Source organism: Euleptes europaea, chromosome 4 (assembly GCF_029931775.1).
Source record: "Euleptes europaea isolate rEulEur1 chromosome 4, rEulEur1.hap1, whole genome shotgun sequence".
Taxonomy (NCBI): Eukaryota; Metazoa; Chordata; class Lepidosauria; order Squamata; family Sphaerodactylidae; genus Euleptes; species Euleptes europaea.
In genome coordinates, this window is record NC_079315.1 from 8,281,902 (window position 1) to 8,307,077 (window position 25,176).

Genomic DNA, 25,176 nt, shown 5'->3' on the forward strand with positions numbered 1-25,176 from the left:
AATGTCTGGAGGAAAAACTTGGCTGTGAAAATGCCCTCTACCTACCATATGCACACACTGTTTAGCAGCTGTGAAATGAACACCTCTCGTTTCTTTGGCATTGGAGAACCTTGCGGAAACTTGGCGCTTACTCCGTGGAGCGAGCAGAAGTTTACTACAGTGGAGTGTCCCAAAAACGAATCTTCAGAGCGGCTGTGAAATGAACACCTCTAGTTTCTTTGGGGTTGGAGAACCTTGCAGAAACTTGGCGCTTACTCCTTGGAGAAGAAATTTACTACAGCGGAGTGTCCCAAAAACGAATCTTCAGAGCGGGTGAAAAGGCAGTCCATAGAGTGGAAGCCCGTCTGGTGGGAGTTTGGGCTCGCTGTGTGCCAGGACACTTTTGTGAGGAAGTTGTTGCGAGTGCGTCATTTGTACAAGTCCACGTATTTCCTCCAAGCACACAGGCTGTCCCAGTTCACGGTTTGTGTGTTGAAGATTGCTGGTGGGTAATTTCAGAAAACAGGCTAAGAATCTTGTAACGGCAAATACAGTGCTAAAACCACTGACTGTATTAATAGGAACAGGCGGATATTGACAATGGACGTATTTATTTATTTATTGGATTTTCTTTTGCCCACTCTCTATCTTGGACAAGTCCGGGCTCAGAGCGAGTCACATCCATCAAAAATACAACATATCACATGTAAAAACAAGAAATGCAAGAAAAAAACTCTAACATAAGATTAAAATTTATCAGCAACCAATTTGGGCCAATTTTGCACACTGGTTTATAATTTCTTCACACAATGCATAGTTAAATTGTGGTACTCCCTGCCCCAGGATGGGGTGACGGCTGCCAACTTGGCTTTAAGAGGGGAGTGGACATGTTCGTGGAGGAGAGGGGTATTCATGGCTACTAGTTAAAATGGATACAAGTCATAATGCACACCTATTCTCTCCAGGATCAGAGGAGCATGCTAAATATATTGGGTGCTGTGGAACACAGGCACGATGGTGCCACTGCAGTCGTCTTGTTTGTGGGCTTCCTAGAGGCATCTGGTTGGCCATTGTGTGAACAGACTGCTGTTCCGAGGAGCAGCTGGGAAGGGATCCCACTGACCCATGCCAATTCTCTTGGCGTGGTGTCCATAACATAGAATGCCAATGTGGGTCTGGTTTGCATGTGGGCAGACACAATGCCCAATCTAGTGCCTTCCGGGTGTGCAGAACACCATATCCCATTAGGAGGAAGTCTAAAGGGTCCTAGGAATTGAACCAATGGTTGAGTATCCCTTATCTGGACTTCTTGGGACCAGAAGTGGTCCGTATTTTGGATCTTTCCGTATATTGGAATATTTTGGAATTTTTGCAGATACATAATGAGATATCTCGGGGATGGGACCCAAATTCATTTATGTTTTATATACACTTTATATTCATAGTCTGGATGTAATTTTAAACAATATTTTTAATAATTTTGTGTACACTGGACCATCAGAAAGCAAAGGTGTAACTATCTCGCCAGAATACCTGTGTCAGCTGCTAAATTAGAACAACCACAAACAAATAACGGAAGGCTTTCGGTCTTCACCTACAATGCAATGTACACTGTATTTTACTTTTTTAGGTGAGAGGAAACATAGAAAGCAGGCAGTATGGATCTGCCTGCACGCCGGCTCAAAGGGTCCGGTTTTTGGATCAGTCTGGATATGGGATGTCCGGATAAGGCATACTCTACATGTAGTATTTTCTAAGTTTTTGCCAAAGTTCAGTGCTGTTTTTCATGAGTGGCAGCCACATTTAAAATATGTTTGCTATCTGCAATCCACGAGTTGTTCATTTAAATAACACAGGCTTGGTTACTTTTGCAAGCAGCTTGATGTGGAACCATATTTTTACTAGTGTGGAGAGATAATTCGGGGAGCGGGTGGTCATGATGATAACATTAGGCCTGGATCCCACCCTGGGCTTTACACATGAGCAAGGAAGAGACTGGTATAAACACGTCTAGCCCCTGTCATGGCTAGCATGGCCTTTAGTGTGGAGATTTGGGTTTGCATCATGGTTCATTTTATTGTTTGCAATATATAATACACAGCAGCCAACGTGGCTCAGAAGAGCGTTCCCTTTTCCTCCTCTAGATTGAAATGCCGGTTAATGTTACCATTTATGCAGTTTTTCAAGTTTTCCGTAGTGAGAGCAGAAGGGAAGGTCTATTTGGAAGCTGTTGAGTGATTCTTGGTGATTCTTATTCTGCTGCCCACAATATATCCTTGAACAATGTTTATTGGATTAAAACTAATTAGCTGTTAGGTTAATGAACTTCAGGGTTTTTTTGTGGTAATATTGAGGAGCTGAATATCCTGCTTTTCTGTGTTGCTCTGAAATTAACAGATTTGCCTTTGTTCCCTGGGCCAATTTAGGTGGTTTTTTTTTCTGTTTTATCTGGTATATTCTTGTATACTGATTTCTGATCCTTTGCTTGTTTATATGAATGTGAAATCCTTTGAGCTTCGGGTTGGGGTAAAGGCATTTGTGCGTCTGTAAGGATTACATTTTAAAAGTGTGAGGCTGGCGCAGTTGATCCCTTTGATCGGGCCGGATTGCTTATGCACAATTTTTGTTTGATCCGTTCGCTTTTGCGGGGATTCCATCGAGCGTCGAGGCCGGATCTGTGTTGTGTCAACTGGACACGAGCAATAGAAGTTCCTGAAGGATTTTTATCATGATATTCTGGACGGGAGGGAAGATAAACCATTATCGTCTGGATTTCAGACAAAGAGCTCTGGAATCAGTGTCACTTTGCGGCATATTAAGAATGTTTGGTTGTCTAATCTGCTCAGATATCTTGATTCAGAGCCCGGAACTGATTCACAGACCCTGTCGATCTCGTGATGATGACAGGTTTTGCTTGACAGCTGGGCATTTGAAGTTTCCATGATACGATGGTTCTGGATGTGATTTTTTTTTTTTAAAAAAAATCTTGTGTAGAAAGCTGTTGCAATCTTGTGCAACAAGATAGTCACTATTCCCCACTTTAATGGGTTTTGAGTAGGGTTGCTAGGTCTCTCTTTGCCACTGATGGGAGGTTTTGGGGGTGGAGCCTGAGGAGGGCAGGGTTTGGGGAGGGGAGGGACTTCAATGCCATGGAGTCCAATGGCCAAAGCGGCCATTTTCTCCAGGGGAACTGATCTCTATTGGCTGGAGATAAGTTGTAATGGCAGAAGAACTCCAGCTAACACCTGGAGGTTAATGCAAACAAAAAAACTATGCTGCAACAGCAAAGCTCTCAATTATCTAGAATTCGGATTCTGCTCTGTTGGACTCTATGCTTCATATGGACTATGTGTAGGGTTGCCAACTGCCAGGTACTAGCAGAAGATCTCCTGCTAATTCAACTCATCTCCAGCCAATAGAGATCAGATCACCTGGAGAAAAATGGCCACTTTGGCAACTGAACTCTATGGCATTGAAGTCCCTCCCCTCCCAAACCCCACCCTCTTCAGGCTCCACCCCAAAAATCTCCCGCCGATGATGAAGAGGGACCTGGCAACCCTAACTATGTGCTTTGTCTCTGTGATGCACACATGTTGTGGACTGAACTTTCTGTTGTCCTATGCTCTGACCTGGATGGCCCAGGCTAGCCTGATCTCGTCAGATCTCAGAATCTAAGCAGGGTCAGCCCTGGTTAGTATTTGGATGGGAGACCACCAAGGAAGTCCAGGGTCGCTGTGCAGAGGAAGGCACTGGACAAACCCACCTTTGTTAGTCTCTTGCCATGAAAACCCCAAAAAAGGGGTTGCCATAAGTCGGCTGCGACTTGATGGCACTTCACACACACACGTTAGACTTGGTATAATTGTGTCAGTTGTGTATACTGCTGGACCGTACACTGATTGTTTTTGTCAGTTGTGGGTTTGTATATGTACTTAGGTGTTGTTAGGATTTCGGGTTTGGCTTTTGTATTATATATTTGCTACTATTGGAGCCTCCGTGCTGCTTTGTATTTTCTTTAGAGTATCTGGAGGTTGGCAACCCTAGTTTTGAGCCCTGATACAAACTGGCTAACCGAAGCAAGCCTAGAAGCTTTCTCGACAAGGGGATCTTTTAACTGCAGATGAACACCTCTGATGACAGGGAAAGAATATTGAGTTGATTAATTATTTGCCTTTGAGTGAATAATTGATGGCAGCAAAATTACATAACACCAAAATCTCAATGCAAACGCTTTGTTGAGGAAGAAAGTGAAATTATAATTAAAAAATAGTACATAATCAGTAAGCATGTAATTATAAATTAGGAAAACCAAAGCAATATCTCACAGCTTGAAGGAAAAGCCATTATATTGCTTTCTTTCCCAGTCTCTGTTACAGTAACACTGGCACCAAAATAGCCTCAAAAAACAGAAAAGGTGTGCTCTTGCAGTCCAATTTACTAAGCTTTGTCTTCATTGATCAATCAGCTTACTCAATTACAATCTGAAGCGCTTAAATCCTTGTGTGTTACGTGCCGTTAAGTCACTTCCGACTCATGGCGACCCTATGAATCAATGTCCTCCAAAATGTCCTGTCTTTGACAGCCTTGCTCAGATCTTGCAAATTGAGGGCCATGGCTTCCTTTATTGAGTCAATCCATTTCTTGTTGGGTCTTCCTCTTTTCCTGCTGCCCTTGACTTTTCCTTGCATGATTGTCTTTTCCACTGACTCTTGTCTTCTCATAATGTGGCCAACGTACAATTAGATCCTTAATTCTAAAATCTAAATCCTTAAGTAATGACAATACCTGAGATTTCTATACCATTTCATGAGCATTCAGAACCCTTCAGAATATACTGGTAATCCTTAGTGTAAACCTGGGCTAAGAGCCTTGTATTGCATACTGGAGGAGGAAGAACAGCTGGTCTTTATATGCCGACTTTCTCTACCACTTAAGGGAGACTCAAACCAGCTTACAATCACCTTCCCCTCCCCGCAGCAGACACCCTGTGAGGTAGGTGAGGCTGAGAGAGCTCTAAGAGATCTAAGGTCACCCAGCTGGCTTCATGTGGAGGAGTGGGGAATCAAACCCGGTTCACCAGATTAGAGTCCACCGCTCCAAACCACTGCTGTTAACCACTACACCATGCTGGCTCTTAGGGTCAGAGGTAGTGCCTTTCCTAAGACTACCTACTGAGTACCTACCTACTACCTACAAGAACCAACTACCTACTGAGTTTGTGACTGAGGTGAGAGTCGAACTGATACAATCGGCTTGACTAATAGAAGGCCTCCCTAGCATCATTTTAAGCTGGGGGGGAAATACAGAATGTTTGCATTTATTTATTTATTCGGATTATTTCTACCTTGTCTTTTTGTGCAAAAGCAGCCATGGGACCTACAGTCGCAAAATAAAATTCCAAAAAGGCAAGAGACCAGGATAATGAAACAGTAGCACGCGAGAAGCCATACAAATTAATAAAATCGCCTTTTGAAACATTTATCAAGCAGCGGTGGGTGTCGAAGTGACAATTACACAATTACTATTTAAAATGTCGGCGCAAATTAAAAGTCAGTGGAATCCTTAACTTGCATTACCAAGTGCCTTCTGAAAACGGTAACTGCTGTTGAAGTTTTAATCGAGAGGGCGGTGAGAATTTCTTCAGGCAGCGTGTTCCATACTTTTGCATGGCATGGAGAGAGTGGACAGGGAGAAGCTTTTCTCCCTCTTTCATAATACTAGAATGTGGGGTCATCTGCTGAAGCTGGAGGGTGAGCCATTCAAAACTGATAAAAGGAAGTATTTCTTCACATAACACATAGTTAACTTGTGGAACTCCCTGCCCCAGGATATGATGATGGCTGCCAACTTGGAAGGCTTGAAAAGGGGAGTGGACATGTTCATGGAGGATAGGGCTATCCATGGCTACTGGGCAAAATGGATACTAGTCATGATGCATACTTATTCTCTCCAATATCAGAGGAGCATGCCTATTATATTAGGTGCTGTGGAGCACGGGCGGGACAATGCTGCTGCAGTCATCTTGTTTGTGGGCTTCCTGGAGGCATCTGGTTGGCCTCTGTGTGAACTGACTTCTGGACTTGGTGGGCCTTGGTGTGATCCAGCAGTGGTTTATTTATGTTTTTATTATAATTATATTACATATAATTATATTAGGTGCTTTGGAACACAGGCAGGATGGTGCTGCTGCACTCGTCTTGTTTGTGGGGCTTCCTGGAGGCACCTGGTTGGCCACTGTGTGAACAGACCACTGGACTTGATGGGTCTTGGTCTGATCCAGCTTGGCCTTTCTTATGTTCTTATTAAGTGTGGGGGATCTAGCCCAGATCTAGGACTTTCCAGTCCTGTGCCAAGGCAGTGAAGATTTCATTGGATCTCATGCATGCCTATGTTCAAGTAAGTCAAAGTGAAATTCATTGGATGCTCTCCCCTCCTCAGAAATGACTCCAGGAGTGGGAAATAAATAAGGCCGTGGTGTTTGTTTGCTATAGGTCATGATATTGTGTAGCAATGATTAATGAGACTCTCGGAACGGGATTCAGTAAGCGATAAAATAACATCTAGTAAGAAATGTTTGGCCCCCGTACTTTTTTAAATAAAACACAAAACTTTTTCGTTGTGCAGGGGGATGTATTACTGATTTCATAAGTGAAGTACTTATTACACCCACACGCGCGGTAATGAAACTATAATGTCATCAGCAGGAAATCCCAGATGAACGTCGGGGTAGGAAATTTCGCTGTGCATTTGGTGGAGCTCATGGAAAAGAGGAAGCAATTACCTTTCAATATCTGACAAAGGACTCTGAGTGCCTTTGCTGTTATCTAGACAGGGATTTTTATGTTAAGTAAAGTAGACCAATTACTTTGGAAACACTTAGAAGAATGGAACTTGCTCGTAACTCAAAAATATTTATGACTCCGAAAGTTCCTTCTTTTGTTTTGAGCCTCTCCCAGGTTCCCGACCCATCTCCATCAGGTTTATCAACCTTAACAATCTGAAGAATCCTCGAACTCCTTTTCGAATGATTAACAGGCCAAACCAGTGGATTCGAGGAAGATTAATTATCAAGCTGATTTCCAGAATTCCCCACTGGCAGTTGGCTGAATGAAAAATCTTTCATGGATCCCTCGATTCTGCCTTTTCATCCTTCTGTTGGACGGAGCAACCTTTCTCTGGTTGGAGAAGTCTTCTTTTTTTAAAGTCTTTCACTACCACCCAGTATTTATTTTTTGCTGAGCAATGTACAAGATGCTGTAGAGAACACAGAAGCGGTACAGCTTTTATCAGGAGTGGACATTCAGTGCATCACATACTCCGGTCCCATGTTCAGCCCATGTCATCGCCAGTCGGAGGAAGATGTGGCTGGTTTAGATGGACCGGTGGCTTGACTGAGTATGGGGCCATGTCATTTGTTCAGGGGCTGTGGCAAAATGAGGCAACAGCTAGAAACAAATTTGAGCCATGGCTCAGTGGTAGAGCAACTGCTTGGCATGCAGAAGGCCCCAGGTTCAATCCCCGGCATCTCCAGTTAAAGGGACTAGGCAAGTAGGTGATGAAAGACCTCTGCCTGAGACCCTGGAGAGCTGCTGCCGGTCTGAGTAGAAAATACTGATTCAGTATTAGGCAGCTTCATGTGTTCATGTGTTCAAATAATAGTATAACGTGTTTTGGATTTGGGTTTCAGCACTTTTTATTGAAGAATGTAGAAGGGAGGTTTACATGGGAAGGAGACATAGAGTTCATTGGTTCTTGTAGGCTATCCGGGTTGTGTGACCGTGGTCTTGGTATTTTCTTTCCTGACGTTTCGCCCACAGCTGTGGCAGGCATCTTCAGAGGAATAACACTGAAGGACAGTGTCTCTCAGTGTCAAGTGTGTAGGAAGAGCAATATATAGTCAAAAGGGGTTGGGTTTGAGCTGAGTCATTGTCTTGCAAAGTATTGACGGTAATGTGCTAACCATTGTCCTGTAAGTATCAAGATAATGTGCTAATGAGGGTGTGGTGTGTTAATGTGAAACCATTGTATCCTGAAGTGATCTGTTATCCAAAGCTAATCCACATGGCTATTGTGGACTGTAGTCTTTGTTAGTCTGGAGGTTTTCAGGACAGGAAGCCAAGCCTTATTCATTCTTAAACTCTCTTCTTTTCTGTTAAAGTTGTGCTGATGTTTATGAATTTCAATGGCTTCTCTGTGCAATCTGACAAAATAGTTGGTAGAATTGTCCAGTCTTTCAGTGTCTTGGAATAAGACCCTGTGTCCTGTTTGTGTCAGTCCATGTTCAGCTGCTGCTGATTTCTCAGGTTGGCCAAGTCTGCAGTTTCTTTCATGTTCTTTTATCCTTGTTTGTATGCTGCGTTTTGTGGTCCCGATGTAAACTTGTCCACAACTGCAAGGTATACGATATACTCCTGCAGAGGAGAGAGGGTCTCTTTTGTCTTTTGCTGATCATAGCATCTGTTGTATTTTCTTGGTGGGTTTAAACACTGTAGCTTATGTTTTTTCAAAAGTTTCTCCATCCTATCAGTGACTCCTTTAATAAATGGCAATAATACCTTTCCTATGGGAGACTGTTTTTCCTGAGTTTTCTGATTTTTGTTTGGTTTAATGGCTCTTCTGATTTCATTCCAGATTTCATTCTGGTCAGTCATTGGATGAGAGGCCACCAAGGAAGTCCAGGGTCACCACCTGGAGGAGGCAACAGCAAACCATATCTTGCCTTGAAAACCCTATGGGGTTGCCGTAAATCGGCTGTGACTTGACGGCCCTTTCCACCACTGTTCCTATCAGAGATTAACCCTGTACTAAGCACCTGATAATTAGATTTAAAAAAAAAGAAATGTAGAGATCCAGTTTGTACAATCCCTGCACCTAATGCCGGGCCATACTCAATATTCACTCAATATTCAATCTCAATATTCATACTCAATATTCACTCAAGATAGAGAGAGGGAATATGGCTCAGTGGTAGAGCGTCTCATTTGCTTCCAGAATGTTCCAGGTTCAATTCTTGGCATCTCCAGTGAAAAGGCTTAGGTGGTAGGTGATGTGAAAGACCTCTGCCTGGGATTGCGGAAGGCTGCTGCCAGTCAGAGTGGGATAACACTGAAGAAGAAGAGAAGAAGAGTTGGTTTTTTATACCCAGATTTTCTCTCCCTTTAAGGAAGAAGAAGAAAAGTTGGTTTTTATATGCCGACTTTCTCTCCCTTTAAGGAGTCTCAAACCGGCTTGCAATCGCCTTCCTTTCCTCTCCCCGCAACAGACACCTTGTGACATGCCAAACTAAACAGTTTGGTGCAGCATTAGGGTGGCCAGCCTCCAAGTACTAGCTGGATATCTCCTGCCCTTACAACTGATCTTCAGCCGATAGAGCTCAGTTCACCTGGAGAATTGGCAATTGGACTCTATGGCATTGAGGTCCCTCCCTTCCCCAAACCCCACCCTCCTCAGGCTCTGCCCCAAAAATCTCCAGGTATTTCCCAACCCGGAGCTGGCAACGCTACAGTTTAGCAGCCCTACTCGGTGGTCTTCCCAGAAGCCTTTGCTCAGCTGCTGTCATAAAACAGGACGGCCTTTGGGCCAGATCCAGCAGCGTACGTGTGACTTCCTCGGCGTTACTTTTGTACCGGTGAACACATCTGCAGTATGAGTCTCTCTTACCTGAATTGGGTCTTTCTAAGTGCAATTTAAAACAATTTTGCAAGAATGATCTAAGCCGACTGACAGGAAAACTGGTACCACAAAAAATCAACCACACTGAAATAATTTTTTTGTAGAAATGAGTATCCAGCTTCCTGGGGGTAAGGTATAGACGACAGGGGAAGGCACTGGCAAACCACCCCATAAAGAAAGTCTGCCTAGAAAACGTCGGGATGTGACGTCACCCCTTGGGTCAGGAACGACCCGGCGCTTGCACAGGGGACCTTTACCTTTTACCTTTAGAAATGAGCTAAAACAATCGCCATCTGTTGAGTGTGAGGTTGGCAGCTCCGGCTCCTTTGCTGTATCAGGTCACCAGTGCGAAACAGTAAGAACTGTAACTGAGGGTCTGAATCCTAAAAAGGGGAGTTGAAGAAAGAAATGGCAACGAGAAGACGATGGGCATGAATGCAATATGGTGTGGTGTAGTGGTTAGTGTGTTGGACTAGGATTGGGGAGATACATGTTCAAAGCTCTGCAGAGTCATAGAATCATAGAATCGTAGAGTTGGAAGGGACCACCAGGGTCATCCAGTCCAACCCCACATGAGCGGCAGAGGCTAATCTGGTGAACTGGATTAGTTTCCCCGCTCCTCCACATGAAGCCAGCTGGGTGACCTTGGACTAGTCACAGCTTTCTCAGCCCTGCCTACCTCACAGGGTGTCTGTTGTGGGGAGGGGAAGGGAAGGTGATTGTAAGCCAGTTTGATTCTCCCTTAAGTGGTAGAGAAAGTCGGCATATCAAAACCAATTCTTCTTCTCAGAATCATAGAATCATAAGAGTTGGAAGGGACCACCAGGGTCATCTAGTCCAACCCCCTACACAATGCAGGAAATTCATAACTACCTCCCCACACACACCCCAGTGACCCCTACTCCATGCCCAGAAGATGGCCAAGGTACCCACCCTCTCATGTTCTGCTTAACGTTATAGAATCAGCATTGCTGACAGATGGCCATCTAGCCTCTACTTCAAAACCTCCAGGGAAGGAGAGCTCTCCACCTCCCAAGGAAGCCTGTTCCACTGAGGAACTGCTCTAACTGTAAGAAAATTCTTCCTAATGTCTAGACAGAAACTCTTTTTTATTTAATTTCAACCCGTTGATTGAATTTCAAACCGTTGATTTAATGTCAAAGTCATCAAGCTTGTTGGGTGACCTTGTGTATGAGCCAGCAACCTCTTGTCCAGGTTTGGAGTGCTGATGGCAGCCCTTCCAGACTCCCCCTGGGCAAGGTACAGTTCGTTTGACGACAAGGTTGAAGGCTCTTCTTTGCCCTAATCTTATTTCATCGGCCTTTGGTTCTCCCCCGGGGAAGTCGCACCCACAACATGCACGGCTCCTCTCGTTAATTTTATAAAACAAGGTTTATTTTCAAGAAGATAAAAGCAACGTTCTCCATTCAAAAAAAGCAAAAGAAAACAATTCCACTAACTAGTAAAGGCTGTCGAACGAGAAAGAAAAAAGATTTTTTTTTTCAGGAGGAGGAAAATGCCTTAAAAAACCTCCCCCACCAATCAAGGTTAAACACTTAATCACCCTCTGGCGAGTAACATTCTTAAAGTCATATACCTGTTACTTCCATACACCTTGCAGAAGTCACGTGTGCTTAGCCTTGCCAACCTTACTGGGTTGACGTGAAGATAAAACAGGAAGAAGAACCACGTATGCCACCTTCAGCTGTTACCCGAACTGGACCCCGAGGAAGGAAATTATCTGTAGAAGGGGTTCCAGAAAGGGATAATGCAATATCTGATAGTGTGTTTATGTCGGGGTAGAACTCCGTAATGATACCCCAAAATAAAATGTGAGGAAAGCAAGACAGGAAATGATTGCAAACACGAAGAGATAACTTTATTGTATACAAAAAGAAAGGGGGAAATGCAGAGAACCTACGCTAAGGGCCTAAAAACGGATTCCCCAAGCACTCACACACTGCCCCAGAAGTTCATACCAGAACCATCGGGTTGAAATTAAATCAAAAGAGTTTCCGTCTGAACATCAGGAAGAACTTTCTAACAGTTAGAGCGGTTCCTCAGTGGAACAGGCTTCCTCGGGAGGTGGTGAGCTCTCCTTCCCCGGAGGTTTTGAAGCAGAGGCTAGATGGCCATCTGTCAGCAACGCTGATTCTATGACCTTAGGCAGATCATGAGAGGGAGGGCATTTTGGCCATCTTCTGGGCATGCAGTAAGGGTCACTGGACTTGTGGTGGGGAGGTAGTTGTGAATTTCCTGCATTGTGCAGGGAGTTGGAGTAGCCATCACCACATCCTGGGGCAGAGAGTTCCACAGTTTATGCATTGTGTGAAGGAATACTTCCTTTTGTCTGTTTTGAACCTCTCACCCTCCAGCTTCAGCAGATGACCCCGTGTTCTGGTATTAGGAGAGAGGGAGAGAAGCTGCTCCCTGTCCACTCTCTCATGCTGTTGATCCCAGATGGGTGCATCTTAGTCTGGCGTCTCAGCTGTGACTGTTCCGCCTTGAGTGACTCTACTTGGAGTTCAGACTCGTGGTGAAGTCAGAACTCCTGACGGCGCTGCTCTCAGCCTCACTGGCGCAGTAAACTGCTTTACCACGTTAAATTGCAAATCATGACATCTCTCGTTTCAATCTCACCCCTGCCACATCTTTGCTAAGCAGCACTGGGCAGCCCTCACATTCAGACTCTTGAAATCGAGAGTGGTAACGCATGGAGCCGTTCAACAGAGCTGTAACCATTACTGCAGCATAATGCATGTAAATCGTTCTGAACCTTGGAAAGTGCTTTATAAATTCCATGTGGCCTTATTCTGATCTGTTGTTCAGCTTGAAACAAGGACTGCGTGAAGCGAATTAAACGCGTGCCCTTTTAGGGCACGCAACAAATGTCTTGCGTTGGGATCCAGGAGCAGCAAGGAGAAAGAGGCTGTAGAGGTGTATCTTCTCTGCCTGCCTCTTCCAGCGATGCTCAGAGAGCTAATACTGAGGGTTAAAAAAAGGTAAAGGTCCCCTGTGCAAGCACCAGGTCATTCCTAACCCATGGGGTGATGTCACATCCCGACGTTTACTAGGCAGACTTTGTTTGCGGGGTGGTTTGCCAGTGCCTTCCCCAGTCATCTTCCCTTTACCCCCAGCAAGCTGGGTCCTCATTTGACCGACCTCAGAAGGACGGAAGGCTGAGTCGACCTCGAGCCGGCTACCTGAAACCAACTTCCGTTGGGATCGAACTCAGGTCGTGAGCAGAGCTTGGACTACAGTACTGCAGCTTACCACTCTGCACCACGGGGCTCTTATAATACTGAGGGTTGGGGAGATAGAATCATAGAATCATAGAGTTGGAAGGGACCACCAGGGTCATCTAGTCCACCCCCCTGCACAATGCAGGAAATCCCCCCCACACACACACACACACACCCTGTGGGCAAAATGCCATGTGACATGGGGGACGGCCGTGTGGATGGAGAATCATGCAAAATCCCTTCTCTCTCTTCCATTATTGGAGGAAAGTCAGCTGGGCATGTTACCGAATTCTGGGGACCTGGAAATCACCCCGGAGATTTTGAAGAAGAAGAGTTGGTTGTTACATGCTGGCCTTTCTCTTCCTTTTAAGGAGAATCAAACCGGCATACAATCTCCTTCCCTTCCTCGCCCCACAACAGACACTTTGTGAGGTAGGTGGGGCTGAGAGAGAGTTCGGAGAGAGCAGTGACTAGCCCAAGGTCACCCAGCAGGTTTCACGTGGAGGAGTGGGGAAACCAACCCAGTTCACCAGATTAGAGTCCGCTGCTCATGTGGAGGAGTGGGGAATCAAACCAGGTTCTGCAGATTAGAGTCCGCCACTCTTACTCACTACACCACAGTCGTTGATCCCTGAGAGTTGACCAGTTGATATGTCTGCAAAGTGCCAAGAAGCAGACCACTCTTGGAAGTCACACTCTTTGCTTGCTGCTTCCTGGATTTCCTTTTCTACTGCAGGAAAGACCAGCAAGGAGTGACTATTCCTGGCTACCCTACTGGGTTTTGGAATGTTGCTGCCCACTGTTTTAGACAAAATACTGGGCTGGTTGGATGGACATATATCATATATGAAACTGCCTTCTACTGGATCAGATCATTGGTCCATCCGAGTCTGATGAGTCTTCCTAGTCTTCTCAGTCTGACAGCAGCTCTCCAGGGTTCTCAGGCAGAGGTCTTTCGTATCACTTGCTACCTGGTCTTTTTAAACGGAGATGCCAGGGATTGAACCTGGGGCCTCCTGCATGCCAGGCAGATGCTCTACCGCTGAGCCATGGCCCCTTCCCTAAAGAAGAAAAAGATGCTGGCTTTCTCTACCTTTTAAGGAGAATCAAACCAGCGTACAATCTCCTTCCCTTCCTCTCCCCACAACAGACACCTTGTGAGGTAGGTGGGGCTGAGAGAGTTTGGAGAGAGCTGTGACTCTAATCTGGAGGACCCAGTTAGTCTCCCCACTCCACATGAGCGATGGACTCTAATCTGGAGAACCGGGGTTGATTCCCCACTCCTCCACATGAAGTCACCCAGCTGGCTACATGTGCAGAGGTGGGGAAACCAACCCGGTTCTCCAGATTAGAGTCTGCCGCTCATGTTGAGGACTTGGGAATCAAACCTGGTTCTCCAGATTAGAGTCCACCGCTCTTTATCACCACAGCACGCTGGCTCTGCAGATCTTTAGTCTGGTACAGCCAGGCCATTCGTGATTGTTTGCCTAATCTCTAGGGTAAGAAAGGTTTGCATGCTGTGGCAACCCACACATAAGCTGAGAGCAGGACGCGTTTAAGCGACAGAAAAAATATTCTGAGCAACGGCACTGAATTAGCAAAAATTGTTCCTGTACCGGGTTTGCGCTCCTCTGTCTTCCAGCTCTGCGATCTCTTGGCTCAGTGAGGGCAGATGGCAAGAGCTTTAAACCAAGTGGCAAGAGCGGAGGCTTGCCGTACCCGGCGTAATTGTAGTCGGCTGCTAATATTAAGGTTTGTCAGACTAATAGCAAGTATTGCTCCGCGGGTAATTACCGACTCTGATTGCAGACTCCGATTTATTCAGTTAGACTGGTAGCCCATTCACGTTTACCGAAACCACTACTTAGAAGGGTACATTAGTTTGTTTCCCAGCTAGCATTCTTTAAGGAGCGGAGCGAGAACAGGAATGCAGTTCCCCCAGACTACCTGCGGAGCCGCGTTTTTTAAAGCTGGGCAGACTGGGTGGCATGGGGGTGGCATTGATTGTCGTGGGGAAGCAGCAGAAGGGGGCTGAGCAAGCGTCCTTTGCTCGTGTGGCTTAACAGCCATAGGGGATCCTCTGGGTGGAAAAGCGGAGGAGGCTACAGCGTGGTGTAGTGGTTAGGAGCGGTGGAGTGTGATCCAGAGAACTGGGTTTGATTCCCCACTCCTCCACATGAGCTGCAGAGGCTAATCTGGTGAACTGGATTTGTTTCCCCGCTCCTACACGTGAAGCCAGCTGGGTGACCTTGGGCTAGTCACAGGTCTCTCAGTCTTACCTACCTCGCAGGGTGTCTGTTGTGGGGAGGGAAAGGGAAGGTGATTGTAAGCTGGTTTGATTCTTCCTTAAGTGGTAGAGAAAGTTGGCATATAAAAACCAACTCCTTTTCTTCTTCTTTGTCTTAGTCTTCTTCTTCATCTTCTTCTTCTCCTTCTATTTCTTTGTCTTCATCATCTTCGTCTTCATCTTCATCTTCTTCTGTCTTTCACCTTGAGGAGGCATGGGGATTGTTTGGCGGAGCAGGGAGAGAGACCTTTGGTTCTCTTGCACATTCCATTTTATTGGTAAGTTTGTCATACTATGAGGCTACTTACTGGTCAGTTTCACAGCGAGCGTTGGTCAGTTTCAGACCTACGCCTTGTTTGCTTGTTTGTTTTGTTGGGCAAGATTACTACAGAATTTCAAGGAGCTTCAAGAGTAAAGTAATTGGGTTCGGCACACAGTTTGGAGCTGGTCTCCTAACATGCTCTTCTGCATGACCCTGCAGAAGTCCCGACCCCTGCCAGAGAGATTCTGATGCCTCACTAGGCAGGAACTCAATTCTTTGCCTATTCCTTGCAGTCTAATACATTTTCTTCTTTTGGATGCTGGGCAGAGCTGTTGCATTCTGTAATTCCTTGAAGCCTCGGCATACAAAAATACCACAAGCTAGCAGTGAGCAAATTGGTAAACCCTTTGCTTTAATGGTAATGCAGTGGAACGTTTCCGTGGGATTCAGTAGGTTTTCTTTTTTCTTTTCTTTTTTTACAGTATTTCACTTCTTTTTCTCTTAAAATAATCCATTTTGTTAAATCAGTCATTTTAGACAATTATAACAAGTGTGTTTTCAGGCTGCAAGCTGTACGATTACTCAGATTTTTTAATTGGTTCCACAGGATGTTGTTTCTAAATTAGCTGATAAGCATTCCTACACAGGGATGTCATTTCAGATTTTGGGAAGGTGAGAGTCACAGAAAGATCCAAATACCTGCTCTTGGTTTATTCACAGTTAAACTTGAAAGAGCTTCGCTATTTATACTTCTAATAAGTGTAGCAATTTAATCAAGAAATGATCTTGTAGGACCATAGACCTTTTTATAATAGTACCTTCCAGGATGAAGAGCCAGTGAGATTGGGTATCTATTAATGTTCCAAAGACAGAACCACCTGAAGCTTGAAATACATGGGGCAGGTGTGTGGTCCTTTGTTGGGAATTAGTCTACGCATTTTGTCTCTGCCAGGATTACAAAAAGATTTAAATGTTTGTGTTTCATTTACGTTGACTCGAGGGGATGGTGCTAGCTGCTTGGCAAGTGTTGATTGGTCAGATCAAGGGCTATCGCTCATGTGATGCTCCGGCGCGACCCTAGAAGCTTCAGTTGAACTTCTGTTTTGGTAAAGAAGAGACTTCATTTCACTTCTTTCTCAAGTAGATAATGTTAACCATATTCTTTACCATGTTCTTAAGCCTTAGAGCCTGTTAGCCACATGCTGGCAAGAATTTAGGGAATGAGTTGTACTTTTAAGATATTAATTTATATTCCAAGTTTACCCTCTTTGGATTAGTAAACCTCCATGTTTTGTGAAGGAAGGCAACGTACCTTAAATCTTTGTGTGTGTGTCTATGATCCACAAGATCATGATTTATCGCAGTCTATCTCAACACTGACTTACCTTACAAGACTCTTCTTTTGCTAGGAGCGGTGAGGGGGATTTAAATATGGCATATTGTAAAAGTCTGATCCAGCACGGCCTTTCATATGTTCTTATGTTATCTCCAAGCTTCAGAAGGGAACTGTCCCACATCCAGGTTCAGTGCTTTGGAGGTAGTGTCATGTTATGCCGTTGAGGTTTGTGGGCTGGGGAAAAGGGTAAGTGGGTTATACCTGCCCGCGCACTGTACTTTGGAGGGGTTACAAGTCCCTCTGTTGCTTGGGGTCAGGGGCAACATCTTGGCCACATCCTGGCAAACGTACATCTCGATAGGCTGCCAACGTTTGCGGATTGACCTCTTCAAGGATTATCGTGTACCCCATGGATTTCTCCTCCAATTGCCGTCTCCAGTTGAGAGCCAGCGTGGCGTAGTGGTCAAGAGCGGTGGTTTGGAGAGGAGGACTCTGATCTGGAGAACCGGGTTGGATTCCCCACTCCTACACATGAGCGGTGCAGGCTAATCTGGTAAACTGGATTTGTTTCCCCACGCCCACACAAAGCCAGCTGGGTGACCTTGGGCTAATAACAGTTCTCTCAGCCCCACCTACCTCACAGGGTGTCTGCTATGGGGAGGGGAGGTGATTGTAAGTCTTCATTAAGTGGTAGAGAAAGTCGGCATATAAAAACCAACTCTTCTTCTTCTTCACCTCTGAGGCTCAAAAAGACTTTGATCCCGAAGAAAAACGAGGACAGTTCTGCTCCTGTTACAACCAACTATCTCTACCTAGCTGAGCGGTAGCTTCTGCTCTGGCGAAGGTGCTAGTGTGAAGGCGGGTGAGATGGGTGCCAGGATAAGCCTGTCAATCTCTTAACAGTCATTAAAACTGAGCCATGAATTTGTGCATTTCCCCCTTCCTTCCCCTCTTGGCATGAATTCCCTTTCCTTCCTGGCTTCTGCCATGTTTTACTCTGATGTGCATGCTGGAAGACAATTCCCTTTCCCAAATGTCTGAAGGATTTGTGGGTTCATGGACAACACAGATATTTGAAAATTGGTGTGTGTGTGTGTGTGTGTTTTAATTGCAAAGCTAAGCTATTTCTGATACCAATGGTCAGGCCATTCTTTGTCAGAGAGGCAACGTTTTTCCGAAGTAATGGAGACGTTAACCATTCTCCAAGTTCAGGCCAACGGGGAAGCCAAGAAATTTATCAAAGGAAGTTTGTCTTAATTTTTTTAAAAAAATGCATCTTGGAAGATAAGAGAATTTATTTGCTTGATTCTGTAAGGCTCCTTGCTGAGTACGCGATCAGGCATCATAGATCACGGTTGATATAATATTGTGCAATATTTTGGCTTGGTGTAGTGGTTAACAGCAGAGGACTCTAATCTGGGGAACCGGGTTTGATTCCCCGCTCCTCCACATGAGCGGCAGACTCTAATCTGGAGAACCGGATTTGATTCCCCACTCCTCCACATGAGTGATGGACTCTAATCCGGTGAATCAGGTTGGTTTCCCCATTCTTCCAAATGAAGCCTGCTGGGTGACCTTGGGCTTGTCACAGTTCTCTTCGAGCTCTCTCAGCCCCACCTATCTCACAAGGTGTCTGTTATGGGGAGAGGAAGGTGATTGTAAGCCGCTTTGAGACTCCTTAAAGGAAGAGGAAATCAGGTATAAAAGCCAACTCCTCCTCCTTCTGTCCTCCTGTTTGTTCATTCATTCATTAAAAATTCTGCTTTTGTATACTTAGAAGTTCACATTTTTCATGGGTATGTATCTGAAAGGGGGTAGCAAAAAGTTTAAAAAATTATGATTATGGACAGTTAAGAAATGGAAACCATCGGTAGCTCTCATTATAATTTATTGTCACTCCTAAAGCAAACAAGGAAATCAATACTTATCGGATTTTTTTTTGCCAGTGCAACTGAAGGCTAAATTGATCTGAAGTTGTGTTCCATATGTTAGAATATGTCAGTCTGCAGAGCTTTTCTGGAAATCTGCTTGGGGACTTCTTGCAGGGTTTCTCAAGGTTGCCTTCATCGCTTTAATTTGACTAATAGATGATTATTTTATATTGCTGCTATTTTTCAAGGCCTGGAATTCAATGAGCTGTTGGACAGCAGGAAGAGATTTCATTGCCTGGAAAGAGGAGATGGCTCTTTTCATACAATGAAAAACTCTGCACTTGCCGCTAAGAAGCTGAGCACTCTATAAACATGGGTATATTCTGTGGGTCAGCTGGGTTTCTTGTTTCATTCCACGCTCAGGCCTTCTGACCCTCACGTTTTGCAGCAGGGAATGAATGAGAAGGCGATCGGATGAGAGCATGCTAGTCCGAATACCTAAGCCTGATACAACATGCTACGAATGGCAGACTTTGTGAGATAACTTCCATGTGCAGTGTATTTGTTCAGTTTGCAGTGTTCAGTTTTGGGCACCGTAATTTAAGAAAGATGTAGACAAGCTGGACCGTGTCCAGAGGAGGGCAACAAAGATGGTGAGGGTCTGGAGATCAAGTCCTATGAGGAAAGGTTGAAGGAGCTGGGTAGGTTTAGCCTGAAGAGGAGAAGACTGAGAGGGGATATGATAACCATCTTCAAGTACTTGAAGGGCTGTCATGGAGAGGAGGGTGCTGAGTTGTTTTCTGTTGCCCCAGAAGGTCGGACCAGAACCAACAGGTTGAAATTAAATCAAAGAGTTTCTAGACATTAGGAAGAATTTTCTTACAGTTAGAGTGGTTCCTCGGTGGAACAGGCTTCCTCGGGAGGTGGTGAGCGCTCCTTCCCTGGAGATTTTAAAGAAGAGGCTAGATGGCCATCTGTCAGCAATGCTGATTCTATGGCCTTAGGCAGATCATGAGATGGCCATCTTCTGGGCATGGAGTTGGAGTCACTGGACGTGTGTGTGGGGGGAGGTAGTTGTGAATTTCCTGCATTGTGCAGGGGGGTGGACTAGATGACCCTGGTGGTCCCTTCCAACTCCTCTAGGGAGAGCTCAGGCTTGATTTGATCTAGAACCCACTGATTAGTCTTTTTGGAGAAGAAGAAGAGGAGGTGGAGGAGTTGGTTTTTATATGCCGATTTTCTCTACCTTTTAAGGAGTCTCAAAGTGGTTTACAGTCACCTTCCCTTCCCCTCCCCGCAACAGGCACCCTGTGATGTAGGCGAGGCTGAGAGAGCTGTGACTAGCCCAAGGTCACCCAGCAGGCTTCATGTGTCGGAGTGGGGAAACCAACCTGGTTCACCAGATTGGAGTTTGCCGCTCATGTGGAGGAGTGGGGAATCAAACCCGGTTCTGCAGATTAGAGTCCACCACTCCTAGCGCTGTGTAGTGGTTAAGAGCAAAGGTATGGAGCTGTGGACTCTGATCTGGAGAACCGGGTTGGCTTCCCCACTCCTCCACATGAAGCCTGCTGGGTGACCTTGGGCTAGTCACAGTTCTCTTAGAGCTCTCTCATCCCCACCTACCTCACAGGGTGTCTGTTGTGGGGAGGGGGAAGGGAAGGTGATTGTAAGCCGGTTTGATTCTCCCTTAAGCGGCAGAGAAAGTCAGCATATCAAAGACAACTCTTCTTCATGGTGCTGGACTTCTCTGTGCATTTCCACCGCCTTTGCTCTCCTTCCCTTCAGAATGGCAACGGTGTGAAATGTTGGTCAGTTATTGATCGGCTCAGCTTCGCAACCAACAAGCAAAAAAAAACAAAAAACCTGACCTAACTTGCAGGCGCTTTCTTGAGGCGAGAAAGTTCTCTGCTACGTGAACCTCTCCCCGGAAAAGGAGAGAAGGGTGTCGGGTTGGCATTTGATCAATCTTTCCGTAAAGCACAAAGCGTAAAGATGGGGAGGGGGGAGGGATTGTTTGTGCTTTGTTTTTCCCTGGCATAAAGAAAAGCAAAGATGAACTTCAGGAAGCAACTGTGTGTTTACATGTCTCGCGTGGCAGTGTCCCAGAGCTCTGGCTATTTTCTCAACTCCGTTGGAACACAAAAGCTTTAAAAACAACAGCATGGAAGGTGGTGAACCCATGCGGAGGAAAAGGTACGCTGTCCTTTGATTGCCTCCCTTCCCTCGGCCTTTCCAGAACTTCATCTGACAAACTTTTCTTCTTTAGTATATTCTTTTCAGGCCCCAAACCAGACGTGGCGCTGGAGTGCCAAGCTTTCTTTCTTTTTATTTTTACGAAAACAACAGCTGTTTCAGATCAGTGGAAGAGCAGGGCCCATCAGTTGCCAGCTCCTGGTTGGGAAATACCTGGAGATTTTTTGGGGCGGAGCCTGAGGAGGGCAGGGTTTGGAGAGGGGAAGGACTTCAACGCCATAGAGTCCAATGGCCAAAGCGGCCCTTTTGTTCAGGTGAACTGATCTCTCTCGGCTGGAGATCAGTTGTAACAGCAGGAGATCTCCAGCTAGTACCTGGAGTTTGGAATTCAAACAAAACATCACAAGAGCAAAAAGCCAACCTATGGCACATAAATACCAAAACTGGAAATTGCTAATAGAAGTGTATTATCAAAGCAACCAACAGGTATATAACCACAATTGACAAAAAATCAGGTGCAAGACCAACAGGTCAAGTTACGGCTGTTGAAATTTTTTTTGGGTAAAATTCGGATTCGGAAAAATTTGGCCTGTTTTTATTCGGGAAATGCCGAAGTCCGAACTCTCCCGCTTCGGGTCCATGCAATTCGGCATGAGGTCCGGAGTTCAGGGGAAAATTCGGCCGAATGAAGCCATTAAAATCACAACTGCACCTTTCCGCGGCTCTGGGGGGCATTTTTGGGGGTAGAGGTCCCAAACTTTCAGCGTAGCTTCAAAGGACCCTTCTTGCAATAACCACCAAGTTTTGTAAAGATTGGATCAGCGGGGGCTGAGATATGGGCCCCGAAAGGGGTCACCCCTTCTTAATGTGCATTTGCAATTAACAGAGCTTGCCGCCCACTCGAAGCTCCCAGCCCCGACAAACAGCTGAGCTGCGGGGAGCAAGGGTGGGGCAGGTGCGAAGAAGTTTGCAAACCATGCAAAGCAACACAACCATGCAAACCATCACGTTTGCAACCATGCAAAGCAACACCTGACGCCTGGGAGTTTGCAAACCATGGAAAGGGACAGAGGCATGCTAGCTAAGCATAAGGAGCAGGAGGGGTTGGGATTTCCCCTTTTGCATCGGACTCGGGACCAGGAAAATGCATTCTTTAAGTCACAATTTGAAAACAATTTTTGAGCAAGCATCAAAATAGACCTAACCGATCTTATGAATGAGGGAAAACCTGAGGAAACACAACTGAAGCCCCGCCCACTCAAACCAGGGAGAGAGAGACTCAGGGGCACACACACCCCAGATAGAATGGGCGAAAGCCCCCTTTGGCTCCCCCCCACCCACAGAAACTGCTCCCTCCTTACACACACACAGACTCTGCTCCCCCCCACACACACACACACAGGAGAAAAATTATAGATTAAAGCCCCAAAAGGGGTCTTATTGTGGATGTCTTCTGTTCCATCAGGAGGGACTTGGAGGACTGGGTAATCCAATACGGTTCCATTTAAGCACGGGAGGTTTTGCCTTGGATTTGCCGCTGTCGAGATGCACACAGGATCGGCTGATCCCATTCATCCCAATAGGGAAAAGGGGGGGCATATCTCAGCCCCCGCTGATCCAATCTTTACAAAACTTGGGGATTCTTGCAAGAAGGCTCCTCTGAAGCTACGCTGAAAGTTTGGGGGCTGTACCCACAAAAATGCTCCCCCTGCAGCCACGGAAATGAGCGAATGTGCACAAGCACCCCCCCCCACGGGAATTTCTCTCTCACACAAACAGATACTCTCTCTTTCTCTCCCCGGCTGGGCCGCGCAGCAGCTGGGCTCATGCACTCAATCGCGACTGATTGGCCAGAAGAAGACCCAGCTTGGCCACCGATTGCCCGGGGGAGAATGCTGCTTACTAACTGACGGTTATGCTTCTGCGCCGAACCCCGAATTTGCTGAATTTATTCGCCGAACACCCCGAACTCACTGAATTTGGCTCCCCGTTTTCCCGCTTTTTTTGAGTTTGGTTCCATCCGAACTAAAAACTGCTGAATCAGGAGAAATTTGGCTGTTTTTCTGTTCGGGACGAACAGAATTGACAGCCCTAGGTCAAGTATCACAATGTACATGAAACGCGAAGCATTTAAAAGTTCAAAAGCAACGGAGTGATAAAGATGCAATGGGCTTCCGATAAATTCCCATTTCATAACAATTTTTTCAAGCTTCCAAGTCTTCCGTATGCTTGAGAGTCCTATAGAATATAACATAGTGCTAAGAGATTTAAACAACCTTGTGAAAAAATATATAGAGAGACCTATAATACAAGTTTACATATAAATTACATATTTTATAGTTTTATATGCTTATACAAATAGCTCACTTGAATAATAAAAACATACCTGGAGTTTAGCAACCCTAGTTGCCAGGTCCCTCTTTGCCACCGGTGGGAGGTTTTTGGGACGGAGCCTGAGGAGTGCGGGGTTTGGGGAGGGGAAGGACTTCAATGCCGTAGAGTCTAATGGCCAAAGCGGCCATTTTCTTCAGGTGAACTGATCTCTATTGGCTGGAGATCAGTAGTAACAGCAGGAGATCTCCAGCTAGTACCTGGAGGTTGGCAACCCTACCCATCAGTGGTCAAGATGGATGACTCCACCCTGGCCTACTTAGGGCACCAGAGGAGATCAGCCAATGGCCTAAAGAGAGCATGAAGATGAATAGGGAAAGTGGAGAGGTAAGGACATGAAGTGTGAGAGGCAGTGCCCGTGGTAGGAAGAGGGGTGTGTGTCTCAGTGACGTTCAGGGATGAGGTTTCAACTGCATGCCACTGAGATTGCATGTTTTTTAATGAAGCGCAGGCAGAGAGCAGCACTGTTGATGTTTTTAAAGCCTGAGAGCCCGCATGGTGTAGTGTTTTGGAGCGGTGGACTCCCATCTGGAGAACCGGGTTTGATTCCCCACTGCTCCACATGAAGCCTGCTGGGTAGGTTTGCCAGGTCCCTCTTCTCAACCGGCAGGAGATTTGGGGGGCGGAGCCTGAAGAGGGCGGGGTTTGGGGAGGGGAGGGACGTCAATGCCATACAGTTCAATTGCCAAAGCGGCCATTTTTCTCCAGGTGATCTGATCTCTATTGGCTGGAGATCAGTTGAATTAGCAGGAGATCTCCTGCTACTACCTGGCAGTTGGCAACCCTACTGCTGGGTGACCTTGGGGTAGTCACAGTTCTCTTCGAACTCTCTCATCCTCACTTATGTCCCAGAGTGTCTATTGTGGGGAGGGGAAAGGAAGGCAATCGTAAGCCGGTTTAATTCTCCTTAAAAGGTCGAGAAAATTGGCATATAAAAACTATTCTCCTCCTCCTCCTCCTCCGAGAAATCTGGTGGTGGTGGTAGAAAATGCTTTCAAATCACAGCTGATATATGGCAACCCCGTAGGGTTTTCAAGGCAAGAGACCTTCAGAGGTGCTTTGCCATTGCCTGTCTTCCCCTGGGCTGACCGAGTTCTGAGAGAACTGTGACTAGACCAAGGTCCTCCAGCTAGCTGGCTTCATGTGGAGGAATGGGGAATCGAACCTGGTTCTCCAGATTAGAGTCCGCCGCTCTTAGCCACGACTCCACGCTGGTTCTGCCTGTCACTGAGATCACTTTTTTTTTTAATGAAGTGTAGGCAGAGAGCAGCGCTTGTGGGCTGAGCAATCTGTAGCGTCGAATTAGATCTAAATTGACCCGTGTTCATTAAAAAAAAAAAAAAAGCTTCCGATAGCACCTTAAAAGTTATTTGTTGGAAGCTCCGGGGAAACAAATGCAAGCTGACAATAAAGCAAGGAAAACACAACTTTGAGCAGCATATTGTTTAAAATAACGTTAAGATAAAACAAAACAAAGAAATGCCTTTAAATGCATCAGAAGTAGGAAAAGCAGCCAGGGAGGGGGTTGGATCACAAAGGAGTGAAAGGCTTGCCAAAGGATGATAAAGAGAAATGGGTGAATGATTTGCGTCTATCTTCACTGGGGTAGGTGCGGCCTGGTTGCTCAGGGCAGAAGTGCGGTTTTCAGGGACGGTTTCTTTGGAGCAGAGCAGAAACCCTAGGATGACTGAGAAATTCAAAATTCACAAATCATTAGGTTTGGATAGGGCTGTCAGCTCCGGGTTGGGAAATACCTGGAGATTTTTGGGGCGGAGCCTGAGGAGGGTGGGCTTTGGGGAGGGGAGGGACTTCGATGCCATAGAGTCCGATTGCCAAATTGCCAACCTCCAGGTACTAGAAACAAACAGAGCAGCACGGAGGCTCTCACAACAAACATATACTATATTGGTGAATTAAATACTAAAGTCCTATATATATATACA